This window comes from Mesoplodon densirostris, chromosome 2 (genome assembly GCF_025265405.1).
Source record: "Mesoplodon densirostris isolate mMesDen1 chromosome 2, mMesDen1 primary haplotype, whole genome shotgun sequence".
In the NCBI taxonomy this organism is placed as follows: Eukaryota; Metazoa; Chordata; class Mammalia; order Artiodactyla; family Ziphiidae; genus Mesoplodon; species Mesoplodon densirostris.
The window spans coordinates 117,670,357-117,687,762 of record NC_082662.1 but is presented as its reverse complement, the minus strand read 5'-3'; the positions used below and the strand labels follow the sequence as shown (position 1 = coordinate 117,687,762).

Below are 17,406 nucleotides of genomic sequence, written 5' to 3'. Positions count from 1 at the left end.
AAGACTAGGAAGGAGAAAGAAAGGGGAGACAGAAAGAGTGACAGAAAGATACATAGAAGGACAGAGGGAGAGAAGGAAGAGGAGGAGGAGAAAAGAGGGAAGAAAGGAAAGAAAAGATATCTTTTAAAAATGAGCAGAGGGCCTCCCTGGTGGCGCAGTGGTTGAGAGTCCGCCTGCCGATGCAGGGGATACGGGTTCGTGCCCCGGTCTGGGAGGATCCCATATGCCGCGGAGCCGCTGGGCCCGTGAGCCATGGCCGCTGGGCCTGCGCATCCGGAGCCTGTGCTCCGCAACGGGAGAGGCCACAACAGTGAGAGGCCCGCATACCGCAAAAAGAAAAAAAAAAAAAAAAATGAGCAGAGACATCAGCATTCTGGCTGCAGGGAAGCAGCCAGAATCTACAGATTTAGTCCAGGCAGGTAACTAAACAAAATAAACAAACAAAAAAACACAAAAAGTAAAACAAACAAAACAATGATGGCTGGATTTGAAGAGCCTCAAACAAGAAACAAACCATATGACCAGCAAAGAGTGGATGGATAAAAAAACAAAATACAGGGCTTCCCTGGTGGCACAGTGGTTAAGAGTCCGCCTGCCGATGCAGGGGACACAGGTTCGTGTCCCAGTCTGGGAAGATCCCACATGCCACGGAGCGGCTGGGCCCGTGAGCCATGGCTGCTGAGCCTGCGCGTCCGGAGCCTGTGCTCCAAAACAGGAGAGGCCACAACAGTGAGAGACCTGCGTACCACAAAAAAAAAAAAAAAAAAAAAAAAAAAAAAAAAAAAAAACAGCATATACATACATGTAATTCTGTTCAGTAATAAAAATGAATAGACTGCTGATACACTGATAAACAACATGTGTGACTTATAACCATATGCTGGAGCAGGGAAAGGGCAAATACAAAGAGTACATACAGGGGAGGAGATAAAGGTGGCAGAGTAGGAGAACGCTGAGCTCACCTCCCCCCAAGAACACATTGAAAATACATCTACATGTGGAGCAGTTCTCACTGAAAACAAATTGGAGATGGGCAGAAAGACTCTTCTACAGCCAAGGCTGTAAAACAAAATCTACACGGAATCAGGTAGAAAGGGAAGAGAAGTGATCAGGTCAGGACCTAAGCCCCTATGAGGGCACACAGGAAAGGAGGGCGATTGCACAGGCTCAGAGATCTTCCCTGGGAGGGAGAGGTTGGAACCACATACTGGGTGCCCCAGCCCTGGGGTCTGACACCAGGAACACCAGTGCTCTTAAATGATGTGAAAACCACTGGTCCTTAGAGGAGGGCTGTGAGAAACCTAGGCTCTGCTCATGAAGAGCTCAAGCATGCTTGCTTACTCCCAGGAACAAGGTGGCGGAAGCAGATTGAAACACCCAGGGCTCTGGCCAGTTTCCCACAACTGCCGCATTGTGCACCCCAGCCCCTCTAGCTCCAGCACAGCTCCCCACTAAGATGAAGGCTGTCAGTGCCTTTGCTGGGGAGAGTATGCAGATGAGGGGAACAGAGCCGGCTCTGACCGCCACTGCATCTGCACAGACAGCCATTGTTGGCACTCACAGAGGTGGTGGATCAAGAGCTGTCTCGAGCTCTGACTGGCGTGCCAGGACCATTCCACCACACACCCAAGCCCCCACTGTGTGCACATTTGCTCTAGCGCTGCTCCCCTTTGAGGCAAAGTTAATCTTGCTGGGAGGGGAGAAGTGCACATTTAGAGGGACGAGAACCAGCTGGGACCATAAACTCAAAACTTCTGCTCCAGCACCTTGGAACCTGACCCCACTCCTCACAGGGAGGTAACAGTCACTGAACATAAGAAAAGCCGCAGCTCACACCTGGATTGGGCTCTAGCCCCTCCATCTCCAGCCCAACCTCCCAAAAATGTGACAGCTGCCAGCACACCCTCAGGGGAGATGTGACCCATGCTCACTTCAGATCAAGCTCTCCCACCAAAGCCACTGGGCACAGGCAAACTGCACAAGGATGTTCCCATATAAGGACACCCTTTCAAGACCAGAATAGGTAACTGGTTCACTTAATTTCATAAGGACAGAGAAAGTTAAACAAAATGAGAAGACAGAGGAATTTGTTTCAAATGAAAGAATAAGTAAAAAACCTGAAAAAACAACTAATGAAACAGAGATAAATAATTTACCAGATAGAAATTTCAAGGCCTTAGTAATAAAAATGCTGACTGAACTTGGGGAAAGAATAGATGAACACAGTGAGAATTTTAACAACGACTAAAAATTATTAAAAAGAACCTGTCCGAGCTGAAAAATGCAATAACTGAAATGAAAAACATGCTAGAAGGGATTAGGGATTAACAGTAGACTAGGTGAGAGAGAATGCATACGTGATCTGGAAGATAGAATAATAAAATTACCAAATCAGAATAGCAAAAAGAAAAACAAATAAAAAATGAGAATAGTTTAAGTGACCTCTGAGACATCAAGTGTACCAACATTTGCATTGTAGGTGTCCCAGAAGGAGAAGAGAAAGCGAAAGGGGTCAAAAATGTATTTGGTGAACATATTGGTCTTTCAAATTTTTCAACATTAATAATGAAGTTCAAAGTTATGCTCAATGAGCTTTCTGTTATAGCCACAGATATTTGACTATTTCTATGAGCTACAAACTTGCCCAAGAACCATACACAGTTTAAGCCCCATACAAATCACTCACAGGCACCAGATCTCATCTTTACTGAATCTTCTTGCCAATGGCAAACTCTTAGTTTGTGATTTAGGAAGCTATGGCTGATATAATGCTACATGTTTATCACATTTTTTTTGCCCATGGGCCTATTTTTAAAATGCTATAGTCTTTCTCCCTTGTAATTGGGTCAGGGCCATGTGACTGAGTTCTGGACAATGTAATGTGTTGTGCTGGAGACGTAAGCCTCCTCCAGGTCTGACCATGTAAACTATTGCAACTGATCATCTTGCCATGCAGTGCCACCCTGGAGGTCACATGTTCCAGATGGCACATACAGGTAGAGAAGGGCTGCCTGGCCTACATGAAGTTTGCCTACATGAGAAATATACTGTGTTGCATTTAGCATCTAAGATTCTCAAGTTTATTTATAACTGCAACACAACTAGCTATACTGGTTAATATTGTTACCAGATCGAACTTGGGTCCACTTGCCCAACTCGCAGTAAAGCCAATCTACCAGCAGCAGGTTGTGGTGAAGGAAAAAGTACAGTGTTTATTGTAAGGTGCCCAACATGGGGCTGAGCAAGGAGAACGGGCAAGTCATGCTCAAAAGACCTGAATTCCCTGACGGCATTCAGGGAAGGGTTTTTAAAGACAAGGTGAGGGAGAGGGTCTCCAGATGCATCATCAGCTTGTGCACATCCTTCTGATGGGTTGGCAGTGAAATAACTGGGTGGTATTTCAGGAGTTAAAAATCATCAACCTTCTGGTTCCAACCAGACTGAGGTTAACGTGCTGGTGGTCAGCATGCAGTTAACTTATTCCCCCTGACAGAGGTTTTAGTATCTGCAAAACAGCACAAGGATATGGCTCAGGATATTATCTGTGTCCCTTGAGGAGGAATTAAAGGTCCTTGACTTTGTTTTATGGCTAAACTATTATTATCTTGTCTTGCTTGACTATTTTCCTTTGTTTCTGCATTTTCTTACTTTTCTGATTGAGTTTGCCCCTTGGAATTCGGGAAGGCCTAGGAGGCTAAAGTTTTTCTACAAACAAGAGGCAGAGAACACTGGGGGTTTGTCCCCAGAAAGGCCCTGCAGAGTCTTGCTCAGTTCGAACCTCCTGAATTCAGAACCAAATGAGATAAAGATATAGAGCATAAGATGCACAGATCAAGTTTTCAACTTTATTTCTGATAAAGTTTCTAGAGAATTTCCCTTAAGTGTGTAATCCAAGTAATATTGCTGGTATTGAATATCGAAGTGGTCTTACTCACTGTTATAAACTGATTTTTTTTTGTGCGAGCCCCAAAGTACGTATGTTGAAGCCCTAACTCGCAGTGTGGTTATATTCGGAGATGAAGCCTCTAAGAAAGTAACTGAGGTTAAATGATGTCCTAAGTGTGGGTATTTATAAGGAGACACCAGAGAACTCTCTCCCTCTCTCCCTCTTTCTCTCTCTCCACGTGCACTGAGGAAAGGTCATATGAGGACACATCAAGAAGGTGGCTGTCTGCAAGCAAGCCTTCACCAGAAATCAAATTGTCTTGGACTTCTAGTCTCAAAAACTGTGAGATAATGTGTCTGTGGTTTAAGCCACCCAGGCTGTGTATTTTGCTATGCAGCCCAGGCAGACTAATACACTCACCTAGTCCAGGCAGTGCTAGAAAACCTCTAAGCACCCCACCAGAGGGCCTGTTTCTGGTCGACTCAGGAGATGGAGGAGATCAGAACTGACACTTCTGAGACCAGCTTGGCTCCAGAGGCCGAGGGCAGGAAGAAACTGTTGAGACATATCACAAACACAGTTTCTCTCCTGGACTCACCAATGAGCTAATTCACTCTATTTTCATGGGAAAGAATAAGACTGAGAAAAGAAACAAAAAATATGGAAGGAAAATTCTCCTTCAGGGGAACTAGAAGGTATCAGCCCCATCCCCTGACAGAGTAATACCCATCCAATCATCCAAGCAGAAACCTAGAAACCTGCATTCTTTGCAAACTTACCTCTCCTTTACTCCTCACAAGCACCACAGCATTTCTCTCCATAATTTATAAAATCCTCCTCTTCCTCTCTAACCTATCATTTAGTTCTGCTTTCATCATATGTGACCCAGGTCACTGCCACAACCCCTTATCTGTGCAATGCAATCCAAACCCTCTCCCTATCTGTTCAGCACTCTGGTTCAGAATTGCTATAAAAATGTACACCTGATCATGTCAAGCTCATGCTTAAAATACTCCAATTACTTTCATGAAAAATAATCCAAACTCCTACTATGTATGTCAATTTTATATAAAAAGGCTCATATAGATATATCATTCCACAAGAAAAAGCGTGGGGGAGGTGAAAGGAGTGGGATCTGTGAAAAAAGGAAACTGACAAGACTATTTGTACCAGTGAACACTTATGAACATAAATGTAAGAGTCTGAAATCTGTATGAAATGCAATAGAGAGAGAAGGAGATGGTTATATAGGCCCTCTAGACACACAGGACCCCCAAAGAATAATCTGAGATGGGTGGGACATCCTCTGATTAGAATACAGCCTGGCTGAGGGTCCTGGCTGTCCTGGGGGGATCCCAGTGCTCTTCCTCTGTCACCAGCCTTCCCCAAGCTCCTTCTTCTCACCCCATTGGTGCTCAGGCCACAGGTATCCTCATGCTTGCCTTTCCCTGGGCTCTTACCTGGCCCTCCCCCAAGCTCACCTCAGTGGGTTGTTTTCCTGCTAGAGAGCACTGTCCTCAGCACTCCAGTGTCCTGTCCCTGCCCCAGTGTCACACTCTACCCCCTCATCACCTCTCTGCCAGCAGAAACCTCACCCACTGCACACTTCCCTATTGCAGAAACCCCACCCACTGCACAGTTCCCTATTGCAGAATCCCCACTGCCTTCTACAACCAAACGCCTTTTACTGGGCCTTTCATTTCCCCATTAGCATGTCTTCAAGCTATTCTCTCCACTTTCTGGCTCCCAGCAGCAGTCCCTGCCTCTGTTCTGTGTCCTCCCCCATCTCACACCTACAGCAGTAGGAAGGGTTCCACCCTGAGATCTAGGGGAAATCACTTACTAGAATGCATTGACCACTGCCCTGGGTCTCAACTTCTCACACTGTAAAATGACTGGACTAAAAGAACTTGACATTCTCCAATTCTGCTTCAACTTTAACATTCTTTGACTCGGTCTGTGTTCACATTCGTTTTTATTTACATAGTCTTTTCTTTCTGTGCCTCCTGGGCCTCATTTCTTACTTTTCTATGGCACCATAATGTTCTCTATTTACCCTTAATCTGAGTCCCCAAGGTCTCATCTCTATTTTGTCACCACTCCTCCCTAATTTATCCATTCATTCTAAGTGCTGCTCACCATCTTGGCTAAATTTTGAAACATAAAGCATTGCCTTATCATTAGACCATTAGATTTCTTTGTGTAAATATATGAACAACAGGCAAGATGCTTTTTTTTTTTTTTTTTTGCAAAATAGAAGCCAAGAAATGAACAAGAAAAAACTACCACAAAACAGAGATATACTAGGTAAGCTATAGTTTAATAAATTATTTATACATGCATATGCTGACCTTACAGGATGATAAGAAAGTCTTCAACAAGCAAATCAAACAAGACATTGAAAACAAGAGTGGGAAATAGAAGCTTCCCAGGGCATTGTCGAGGGTTGGTTCCCAAAGCTTTTGTCTACAGTAGCCACATGGGTGAGAAGGTAATGTCTTGAGATCACCCCACACAAACAAAAAAAAAAAATGCAAGTTGTCATGAGACTTTCTACTACACCCTCAGTGAAACTGGACCAGAAAAAAAAATCCATCCAACTGAACAAGGAAATAACGAGGAACCTTATGGTTGCCTTATGTTCTGCCTAGGAATTTTTAAAATTATTCTTATGAAATTTCTTAATCACGGGTTTGCCTCACATGAGTTTGGCATTGAAAATATTCTAATTAATTTGGAATGCCCAATCCAAGAAATTAATATCAAAAAAGTGGTTCCAAGAGAGGAGGCATGAATAGTTAGGGCACAGAGGATTTTTAGGATGGTGAAAATACTCTATATGATATTATAATGATGGATATATGCCACTCTATATTTGCCCAAACCCATAGAATATATAAAGTTTTTTTCTAAGCAATCAGTAAAAAAGAAAAACAATTCTGATCAATTTATGCTAGACAACAGACTGGATTATCTTTCCATGTTCTCTAAATAAAATGATCATTTTTAAATTATTTCTCTGGATGATGTATTATTTCTGGAATTTTGTCAGCTTTTTTAAAATGGAAGTATAGTTGATGTACAATTTTATATAAATTACAGGCATACAGCATAGTGATTCACAATTTTTATAGGTTACACTCCATTTATAGTTATTATAAAATATTGGCTATATTCCGTGTTGTACAATATATCCTTGTTTGTCAGCTTTTTAAAAATTGAAATTTATTGTCATTTCTGTTGTGTCTTTTAAATATTGAGTATCTTACAACTGAAAAAAAATTGGTTTCAAGCTGGTCGCTTGGCAGAAGCAAACACAAACCTGAATTCTAGGGATCCATGACCAATACAATCTTCTAATATAGGCAGTCCTTGCTTTGCACAATTTCATTATACACAAATTTCAGTTACCATGGTTTATTTAAATAATGCCAATCCCCCAACAACATGGCTCAATTTCAGTTGCCACAGTATACTAAAGATTAGTAATTGAACAAAGCACAAACTTTACTAGTAACTCTTCATTCTATGAATGACTATGGAAATAATAAAAGTGCAATCAGTAACCAATGACACCAGTGACCAATCACAACACTTCTTTCACAGTCTGTCAATGGCTGTTAATTTTCTTCCACGCATGGACAGCAAAATGTGTACAGTTGACCCTTGAACAATATGGTTTGAACTGCATGAGTCCACTTATACATGAATTTTTTTTTCAGTAAATACAGTCACAGTACTACACTATCAGAGGTTGGTTGAATCTGCACATGCAAAACTGTGAGTTCAGAGGGCCAACTGTAAAGGTACATGTGGATTTTCAATTGCACAAAGGCCCCCCTAACCCCATGTTGTTCCAGGGTCAACCGTACTTGCGTTATCTCCTTGTATTCAAATAATAAATCCATGTGACATTTAAATGAAGAATAATAGAAAGAGGGAATCGGCCAAGAAAGATGAAAATGAAAATGCTGGAAGTGAGATTTGAATTTAATGTAAATGAAGTCATAGAAGAAATAGAAGAGACCTGGGGAATGTTGATACTGCCACTGGTTGAGAAATTATGGATATGAACCTAGAGGAACTTAGTGAAGGCAAACTTATCAATATAAATGAGGAAAATAATTGTGATGAGAAGGATGAAGCTGTCCCAGATGAAGTGATGCCTACAGAAAAGTTCACATTTAAAGAACTCTCAATGTATCAAAAACTCAAAGTGTAAATTGGAAGCTAGCCCAATCTTAGAAAGAATTATGAAAATTCACCAAGGCATAGAAAAGGTACTCCATATCTATAAGTTATAGAACGAGAATAAGGCAAGCATCAAACTGCTCTTGGTAAATATTTACAAGAAAATAAAACATTTAAATTCTGGACATTTTTATCATTTTCAGTGCCAACATGCTAAATTAATACTAGTGTTACTATTTTTTTCAATATCCCTATACAGTTGACCCCTGAACAACATAGGTTTAAACTACGTGAGTCCACTTTTACATAGATTTTTTTCAATAAATACAGTACTACACAATCCACAGTTGGTTGAATCCACAGATATGGAAACACAGACACAGGGCCAGCTGTACAGTTATACACAGATTTTATGACTGCGACCCTCACATTACTCAAGGGTCAACTGTGTATTTATAACCAACAATAAGAGGGTTTTTTAATGTTTTGACAAAAATTTTTAAAGGTGATGGAATGATCATAATTTTCCCATTGATTATTTAGGTCTTTTGCTTGGTTTCACCTTGCATGATCAATTTTTAGAGTCCCACACTACTATGCAAAGCAAAGACGGACTTTATATTTTAAGATTTGGAGTCAAAATTTAAAAATTATAATTTGTTAACATCCATAATATCTTCTTATTGACATATCACTTCATTTTTCTTTAAAGAATGCCATTATCCTTTGAAGCTTGGAAGGAATTAAGTACATTGGATTGGGATGCTAATATCATTCTGCTTATGGTATTAATTTTACTAAAATACCATGGCAAACTAGTACTAAGTCCATCAACTTAAAGGATATTTTTGGAAGTATACATTTGGCTTGTTTTCTGGAACCCATAATTTTATTAATATCTTCAAATTTTCCAAAGAAGTATTGAAGATTACCACAAATTGAATTCCTAATCCCATGATGGCATTAGCACTTCTTCTCTTATATTTAACAATGGTTTTAATTTCATATTTATATTTTCAATACACTCCAATGTTTTGTTGGAGACTGAAAAGTAATAGTACCATTCTTGTATGATATTTTAAAACTATTTATAGATAGGCTTTTACTATATCTTTTACTACCAAAATTTTAAAAAGAATGTGCACAGATCAAAGTATATAGAATGCAAAGTTACTGTCCTTCTGCTTCACACTTACTTCAGATGCAGCCCTTTAAGATGATAACCTAAAGTTCAGACACCAGTGATACCTTTGAAGATATGCAAGTCTGGTGAAAGCTTTGCTGAACTTCTCAGTGTTTTTATCTGCTTCTCATGGAATCAGCAGATGCTCTTACTGGAAAAGCAGCCCCAACTACAGGGTTAATTCTGTGAATTTCTGTCTTCTCCTAGATATTGACCCAGTAATTTATTTCTCCTTTGTTGGTTCTTCAATGTCTTCAGGCAGATTTTATTTTATATTTTCTCGTGTTTTCTACTTGTCCTTGACAAGACAGTTGGTTCAAATTAGATAGTCCACCAATTCTAGAAGCAGAAGGCCTCTACTTTTTTTTAATTGTTCATTAATAAAATCTACCATCCTTTCATGTGTGGAGCCTCAATTTATGTCTCAAAAATCTAGGCAACAACAACACTGGTACAGGCAAGTTGAGACTCTATAGTGGGAAGTGACCCATGAGCATGTGTAAAAAACATGTGAATTCAAGGTGAATTTCTTCACAGGTCTCCTTGACCATGAAGCTATTTCAAAATAATATAGGAGAGGAACCAAATTTGGGGCATCTTATCTAAGCTGCACACCTAGTCCAGACTGAAAACCAAGGCAAAAACTGGCACTAATTGTTTTGTTGCTTAATGCTTTAAAATAATCTATATCTAAGAGTCTCTGATTCCTTTACCAGATAATTTGCCTCAGCCATTCCTCCTGAGGCAGCCTAGTTGAAGGTCATTGCTCATAGAATCTCATGCACATTTCCTAAGATTTGCTTTGTGGTCTGTGTTTTCAACACTAACTTTGTTTGTGAGGCCTGTGTGTTTACTTAAGCTTTGGCAAGTAAATCTCTTCTTCCATAGAAATGCACTCTTGCTCTAGTGGATGCTGTGGATCCACCAGTGTACCCCCTTCAGGACAAACATAAGTGTTTCCCTCAGCCTGAGGGAGTGTTGGCTGCTGACAGCTCACAGACATGTCCCTCTCCAGGCACTGCCTTCAGTGGGAGAGCTGCTCTGTCCAAGGGGACATCTCTTCCCTGAGAGCACATACCAAATATGTGAGTAAAAAGTTAAGTCCCATTACCTAGTCTTAGGAAGTCTCTGAAGGGTCATCCTAGCTCCAGAACTCTCTGTGGGTTTGACTAAATCCTCTACTGAAACTGCACCACAGTTCAACCTCACCCTCTCCTCAGTCCTGCTGTTCCTGAAAGCACCCCCAGCAAGCCTTCTGCATGCAGACATCCACCTGAGTATGTTTCCTTAGAAACTGACCTACGACACTCATCTGTATAAAACTAGCCACTTGACTTGGACAAAGCCATCCTAAGAGCAGCAACTTGCCACAGTAAACCCTCAAATGGACACGAGAAACAAAGTCCTACAACAACCTGCCCAGGCCACAACAATAAAAAGTCAACTACATGGCATACAAAAAGCTCCATGTAGAGAATGGATAAAGAAGATGTGGTACATATATACAATGAAATATTACTCAGCCATAAAAAGGAACAGAATAATGCCATCTGCAGCAACGTGGATGGACTTAGAGACTGTCATACTGAGTGAAGTAAGTCAGACACAGAAAGACAAATATCATATGATACCGCTTATATGTGGAACCTAAAAAAAATGGTACAAATGAACTTATTTACAGGATGGAAATAGAGTCACAAATGTAGAAAACAAACTTATGGTCACCAGGTAGTAAGGGTGAGGGGGGATAAACTGGGAGATTGAGATTGACATATACACACTACTATATATAAAATAGATAACTAATAAGGACCTACTGTATAGCATAGGGAACTATATTCAATACTCTGTAATGACCTATATGGCAAAAGAATCTAAAAAAGAGTGGAGATATATATTTATATATATATATAATGGAGTCACCTTGCTGTACACCTGAAACTAACACAACATTGTAAATCAACTATACTCCAATAAAATTTTTTTAAAAATTAAAAATTAAAAAAGCTCCATGTTGAATCATATGGGTCACTACACAATAACGAAGCCAGAGACTCATGTGGGCATTCCCTAATTTCTAAAGCCAAAGGTTTCTCACAGATTAATTTGTTCTCCATTTCCATAACAATTTTTCCCTCCGTATTTGTCTTCTAACAAAGGCCCCAGCAGCTTTTATTAATTCTTTTATGAATTAAACTTATTATCCTAAACTACGGACATCCATCAACCTTCCATTTTATTTAAAATGAGTGAAAATGTATGCTAAAAATTTATTCCAACCTTGTTTATAAGTTATAGACTTTCCTTGGTTTTGTTTTAAGTTACAGCTCTTCTCTAGGGTCAGTACAGAGGAAGTTCCTTTTTCTATTTTGGATTTATTTCAGTGAGATGAACTATGAAATATTTCTCTCTACTATTTTCCCAGAAGTTCACTCTGATTTTTAACATGTTTGTTTTTGTATAAATTTTGGAATGACTGGTTGCATTTTCTCCTTTGCCTTAGAAAATATACAGATAAAAATAAAACTAGATACAGATAACATGGGTGTTACTGTGAAAATTTTTATTTAGCCTTAGCAAAAAATAAATAAACCAAAGCTATCAACACTTTTTTAGGCAGATAAAGTCTCATTTTATTGAATGAGCGATCTATGTAATTGCTGAGGCCACTATGTACAGACAAGAGCGGGAGAACCTATTTCTTGGTCTCTTCCTCCTTGGAAAGAGCCTTGATGATTTCCCCCTTCCTGGCTTGGAACCTGTCTTCACGTTGCTCTCGTGCTTCCCTGGTCTTAGACCTGCGGGCCTCAGCCTAGTCGGTCTGAAGCTTCTTGCAAGCTTTGTCTAACTTCAGCTTGTGCATATGTTTCGTGAGAACCCGTTTGTTTTTGAACACATTACCCTTCACTTTCAGGTACAGGCTGTGATACATGTGACGGTCAATCTTCTTAGATTCACGGTATCTTCTGAGCAACTGGCGTGGAATTCTTATCCTTCTCCTCATCTAGGTTAACTTCTTGGGCATTCGAGCATTGGCAGTACACTTTCACTTACCTAGGTCCATAAGCCTGCCCTTCTGGCAGGCTGAGGTATTTTTCCGGCTTCAAGCTTGGGAATGGACAGTCACAGGCTTCTGGATGATCAGCCCACCTTTGATCAGCTTCCAGATCTGCTGACAGGAGTTAGCATTGAAGATTTCACTAGTCTCGACAGGGTCCAACCAGACCTTCCTTTTGCTGCCACAAAGGACACTGAAAGCAAGCCTCTTCTGAAGCCTGAGCCTACTCATGGCCACAGTGGCAAAAGGAAAGCCAAAGTTATCAACTGTTATTCAACTAACATCCTGGATTAGTTAGGATCAGATGTGGCTGCAAGTGACAGAAAATTCAAATGAACAATATCTTTAAAAACAGGTAGTTATATTTCTCTCTCTTGTGAAAAGACTAGAAATAGGCAATTCAGGGTTGTTATGGCATCTCATTGTGTCTGGGGTTTGGTTCCAGTTTCCTCTTTTGTTTGGGGGGTTTTGTCTTTGCTTTTTTTGTTTTCTTTTGGTCTTTGCCATGCTTGGCCCTCATTCCAAAGGTCATCCTGTTCTCTGAGTTGGTTGCAAGAGGTCCTTCCATCAAATCCACCTTTCAGCCGACAGTAAGGAAAAAGGAATAAGCCAAGTACACTCACCCCCCACCACCACCACTGTTCAGATCCACTTTGCAGGAGCTGTACACTGCATTGATCAGACCTCAGTCACATAACCACAACCAGCTAAGAGGGTCCCTAAGAGATGTAGTTTTATTCTGCCCAGCTAATAATTGGTTGTTAATTTATTCTAGAGGAAGTGCAAAATAGATTCTGGGAGACAACCAGTTGTCTGTGCTATATAACCCCATTTGGTAATTCATCTGTCTATTTAGGTACATGAATGTATAGTTGGTAACTTGAATAGGTCACCTGGAAATAACATTGTTCAAAGCCCATGAGTGTTTCTCTTAGGACACTTTATACCCAAATTAGGGCTCATATTCATTTTAAATATTTCCCTTCTAAAATTGTATCTGGCATTCTCTCTGAAGTAGAATAGGTTGTGCATTGAGGATGGATGGAGTTGTAGGTAGGCCAACAAGTGCCTCTGTATTAGAGAAGAACCAAATTATATCTCAGGAAGAATCTTGGTCCTCACTGCAGATATTATCAGCCTCCTGGGAGCAAACCTAAGATTCAAACAACAGTCCATGAGTAGGTCTCCAAAAGCCACAAGAAATTTGCAATTGCAAATCCCACCTACAACTCCACTGATTATTAAAGTTACTGCTCTGCATTTAACAGATAATATAAAACTGTCATATATACAGTGTACGTTAGAGTACATAACCTGTAAGTCTCTGCTGCTAAAAAAAACTCAAGTTAGTTCAACATAAACAATATTTATGGGAGACTTAGAGTCTACTCATTCCTGTAGATTATATAAGATCTGCCATTGAGTTTGCCAGAACATCAGAGAGCTGCACAGGTGGACCAGATCCTGCATGTTGTGTAGAGTTACTTTCCCCAGTTTTTGTTTTAGGCTGGCATGATCACCGTACTTTAAGAGACTTAAAACGGGCCTGTGAACCTCATAAAATTTACTGAAAGAATACTCCTTGAGAACATTTTTCACTGCACCAAATAGTTTATTCTCTATAAGAACTGACGGGAGGATTTTCCTTGTGGCCTCAGGACCAGGAAGAGTGATACTTTCCCTGAACAACTTATTTGTCTGTTTCTTCTAGACACTGTGAATGTGTAATTGATCCTGTCTTAATCATTTTATAGTCCTCCAATAATTCATGACCCACATGTATAGGGTGTATAGGGTGTCATGATACTTTCTTTTTTAATTTACTCCATTCTTGATTTCATCTTACTTACTGGCCATATCTTCCTTTGAATTCAATTCCCAAATTTTCATTGATATGTCTTTAATATTATGTGCATGTTTTTGTAAGTGGTTTTCAATTAGTTTTAGAGATAACATGTTATTGTGAATTTAGCATGGATTTGTAAGCTGTTTGATGATTTGGGGGCCTTAACACTTCTAATTTTTGAATAATAATGAGGATGCTGAAACTGTTTTAATCTCTACTGCCACCCAGTGGTAAAGTATAGAAACTTATCCCAATCCTGTAGCCTTTGATGATTACAAAAACTCATATGTTTTCAGTGTTTTAATGTTGCAGATATTTTTATTCTGTTCTTAGACAAACAAGTATTTTATATGATATTACATTTTTTATGTTTTTTTCCCTGAGAAGGAACTACTCACGGTGCAACTCATCATCCCAATTCACTCATTAAACATTTTCCAATTTTTATTTTGTTATGCTGTGTTTTGCCTTTAGAATCTTAAGTGCAGATTGTTGACTTAATCATTCTCCTCCATTATGGCTCATGGACACCATTTGTTCAAGCAGACTTCCTTTGTGAAATATTTATTTATTTATCCCCATATCCTTCTCTTCCCCACATTCTAATGTATAAATATGTTATCCTGCTAGGTGTTCTTATAAAATGTGGTATTGTTTGATGTCTACAGCTTTAATTTCCACAGATGGTATTATACTGTATATGCTTCACCTATTAATATTATTTCATTCAGCACTCTTTTAAAGACCTTCCCCTGTTATTCTGTGTCAAGTTTTTGTTTCTATCAATACCTGTTACATAAAATCTCATAGTGTGCATATACTGCATTTTACTTAGGTGTTTCCATAGAGATGAACACCTAGCATGCTTCCAACACTTCACTATCATAAAAACTCTGTGATAACCATCTCTACATATGTTCTCTCTTGGAGCTGGGTAAACATTTCCCATTACACATATTCAGAAGTGGGATTGCAGGGTCAATATGTATGTCATTAGACAAGTTGCTACCGCAAACTCTTCAGAATTACGTCATCACCATCAATGTATGGGGATTTCCATCTATTTCACAACCCTGCAAACACCGGGCTGCTGCAGCTTTTTAACTTTGTAAATTTAGTGGTATAAAATGAGATCTTGTTTTAATTTTCATTTCTCTAACTATCAATGAGTTTAAGTGTAACCTTAATTTCAACAAATAGTATTATATGTGTTCTTTATTTGTTAATGTAGGTCACTCAGCACTCTTTTAAAGAGCTTCCCATATTACTCTTTGTATATATGTACAAAATACATATACACATTTTGTTTTAAAAATTTCAAATACTTCCTTCAGTTTTTCACCCACTAATTTTGCTGGGTGTATGCTTTATTGAAGAGAAAGCCTTAATTTTAGAAAGTAAAATTCAACAACTTTTACGTTTAAATTAATCTTTTTTTTTTTCAAAAAAACATCAATTTTGGGTTTCCCTGGTGGCGCAGTGGTTGAGAGTCCGCCTGCCGATGCAGGGGACACGGGTTCGTGCCCCGGTCCGGGAAGATCCCACATGCCGTGGAGCAGCTAGGCCAGTGAGCCATGGCCGCTGAGCCTGTGCGTCCGGAGCCTGTGCTCCGCAACAGGAGATACCACAACAGTGAGAGGCCCGCGTACCGCAAAAAAAAAAAAAAAAAAAAAAAAAAAAACCATCAATTTTATACAGCTTGTGATACAGAAGTAACAATATGCAAAACAGTGGAACATCTATGCTCTCCCCACCCAAACTGGGCATGCTCATTCCTGTCCCCCAAGAGGTGGAGAACCCAGGACCCCTGCCCAGCAGGACCTATCTTAGTTACAGGCTCTGAGAGGGACTAAGCCCTTAGGGGTCAAGGCTGGGAGGGAAAGACACCAGCACTTAGGCCCCCTCGAGGGCCCACTGGTTAACTGGAACTGTGCATGTATACATGGGATGGGGACGGGGGGTGGGACAACCCACCATAGGCCAATTCTCCCAATTCTCCCAATTCTCTAGATTTTCCAGTTTGGAAATTTAATTTAAGAAATAATTATCTGCACTAATAGATCATAACAATATTCTGCCATAGTATATACTGCTAGCTTTCTAGTATTGCCTTTTGCATTTAAGACTTTATTCCATTGTGAATAAGCCTTTACTCTTCTCTTTCAAAAATAATTTAGATCTATGTAGTCATTTATTCTTCCATACAATATAAAAAATTAGGTTTACTAAGTACCTAGAAATATTCAGCTAGAATTTTAACTAGGAATTTACTGAAGTTATAGAATAAAGAGAACTGTAATTTCCTATAGTAATTTCTTCCATACAACTCCTATTAATCAGAAATACTTTCATGATCTTAATAGTTTTTAAAATCTCCCTGCAGAATACTTGTATAATCTCTCTTGTGCTAATTTTTAGTTATTTTATAGTTTTTGATGCTATTATAAATGGTATCTTATTTTATTTGTTACAAAAAAAGTTTGTTGATTTTTTAATATTTATTTTGTGTCTATCTATATTAGTTGCTAAACTTTCATGTTAGTTCTAATGGTTCCCTTTTTATTCTACTAGATTTATAGGTAGAAATCATACCATCTGAAAGAATACCTATTCTCTTGAAATCCTTTCAGTTTTTATTTATGTTAATTTTTATCTAGATAATTCCTGACCTCTCTTTTTATTCCCAACATTTTACTTATTTTTTAATTTTATTATATACAATCACATGACCTTCAAATATCTTTTCTTTAATTTCTCTTTTAATCCCTCCTTATTTTTCTTGCCTTACTAGATTAACTAGGACTCAGTATTCTATTGAATGGTGAAGATTATAGTAGGCAGACGACTTGTATTTGATTTTCACTGGAATGCTTTTAAACATTCACAATTAAATTTACCTCAAGCAGGCTGTGTGTAGCTACATTTGACCATACAGTGGAAGTTTCCTTTTGTTCTGAGTTAGTAATGTTTTATCAGAATGGATATTTAAATATATCAAATGCTTTTTATATAACTCTAGAGATGATTTTATGGTTTTATTTCCTTAATCTGTTAAAGTAAGGGAATCTATCAAGTGATTTTTATTGGTACACAAACCTTGCATTCTCCGGATAAATCCCACTTTATGTGGTATTTGTTTCTGTTTGCAAGTATTTTATTTGAGTCAGTTATAGATAATTTCTGAGGAAATATACATAAATGAGATTAGCTAATGGCTACTATTTTAATATTTGGTTGGTTTT

The 17,406-nt window shown here is 39.0% G+C and overlaps 1 protein-coding gene and 1 pseudogene across 5 annotated transcripts in view; both read right to left on the bottom strand.

Moving 5' to 3' along the window:
- Positions 1–17,406, bottom strand: part of LOC132483055 (T-cell surface glycoprotein CD1b-3-like) — a 70,815-nt gene that overhangs the window by 22,956 nt on the left and 30,453 nt on the right. The window lies entirely within an intron of this gene.
- LOC132483056 (large ribosomal subunit protein eL19-like) lies at positions 11,928–13,315 on the bottom strand (annotated as a pseudogene).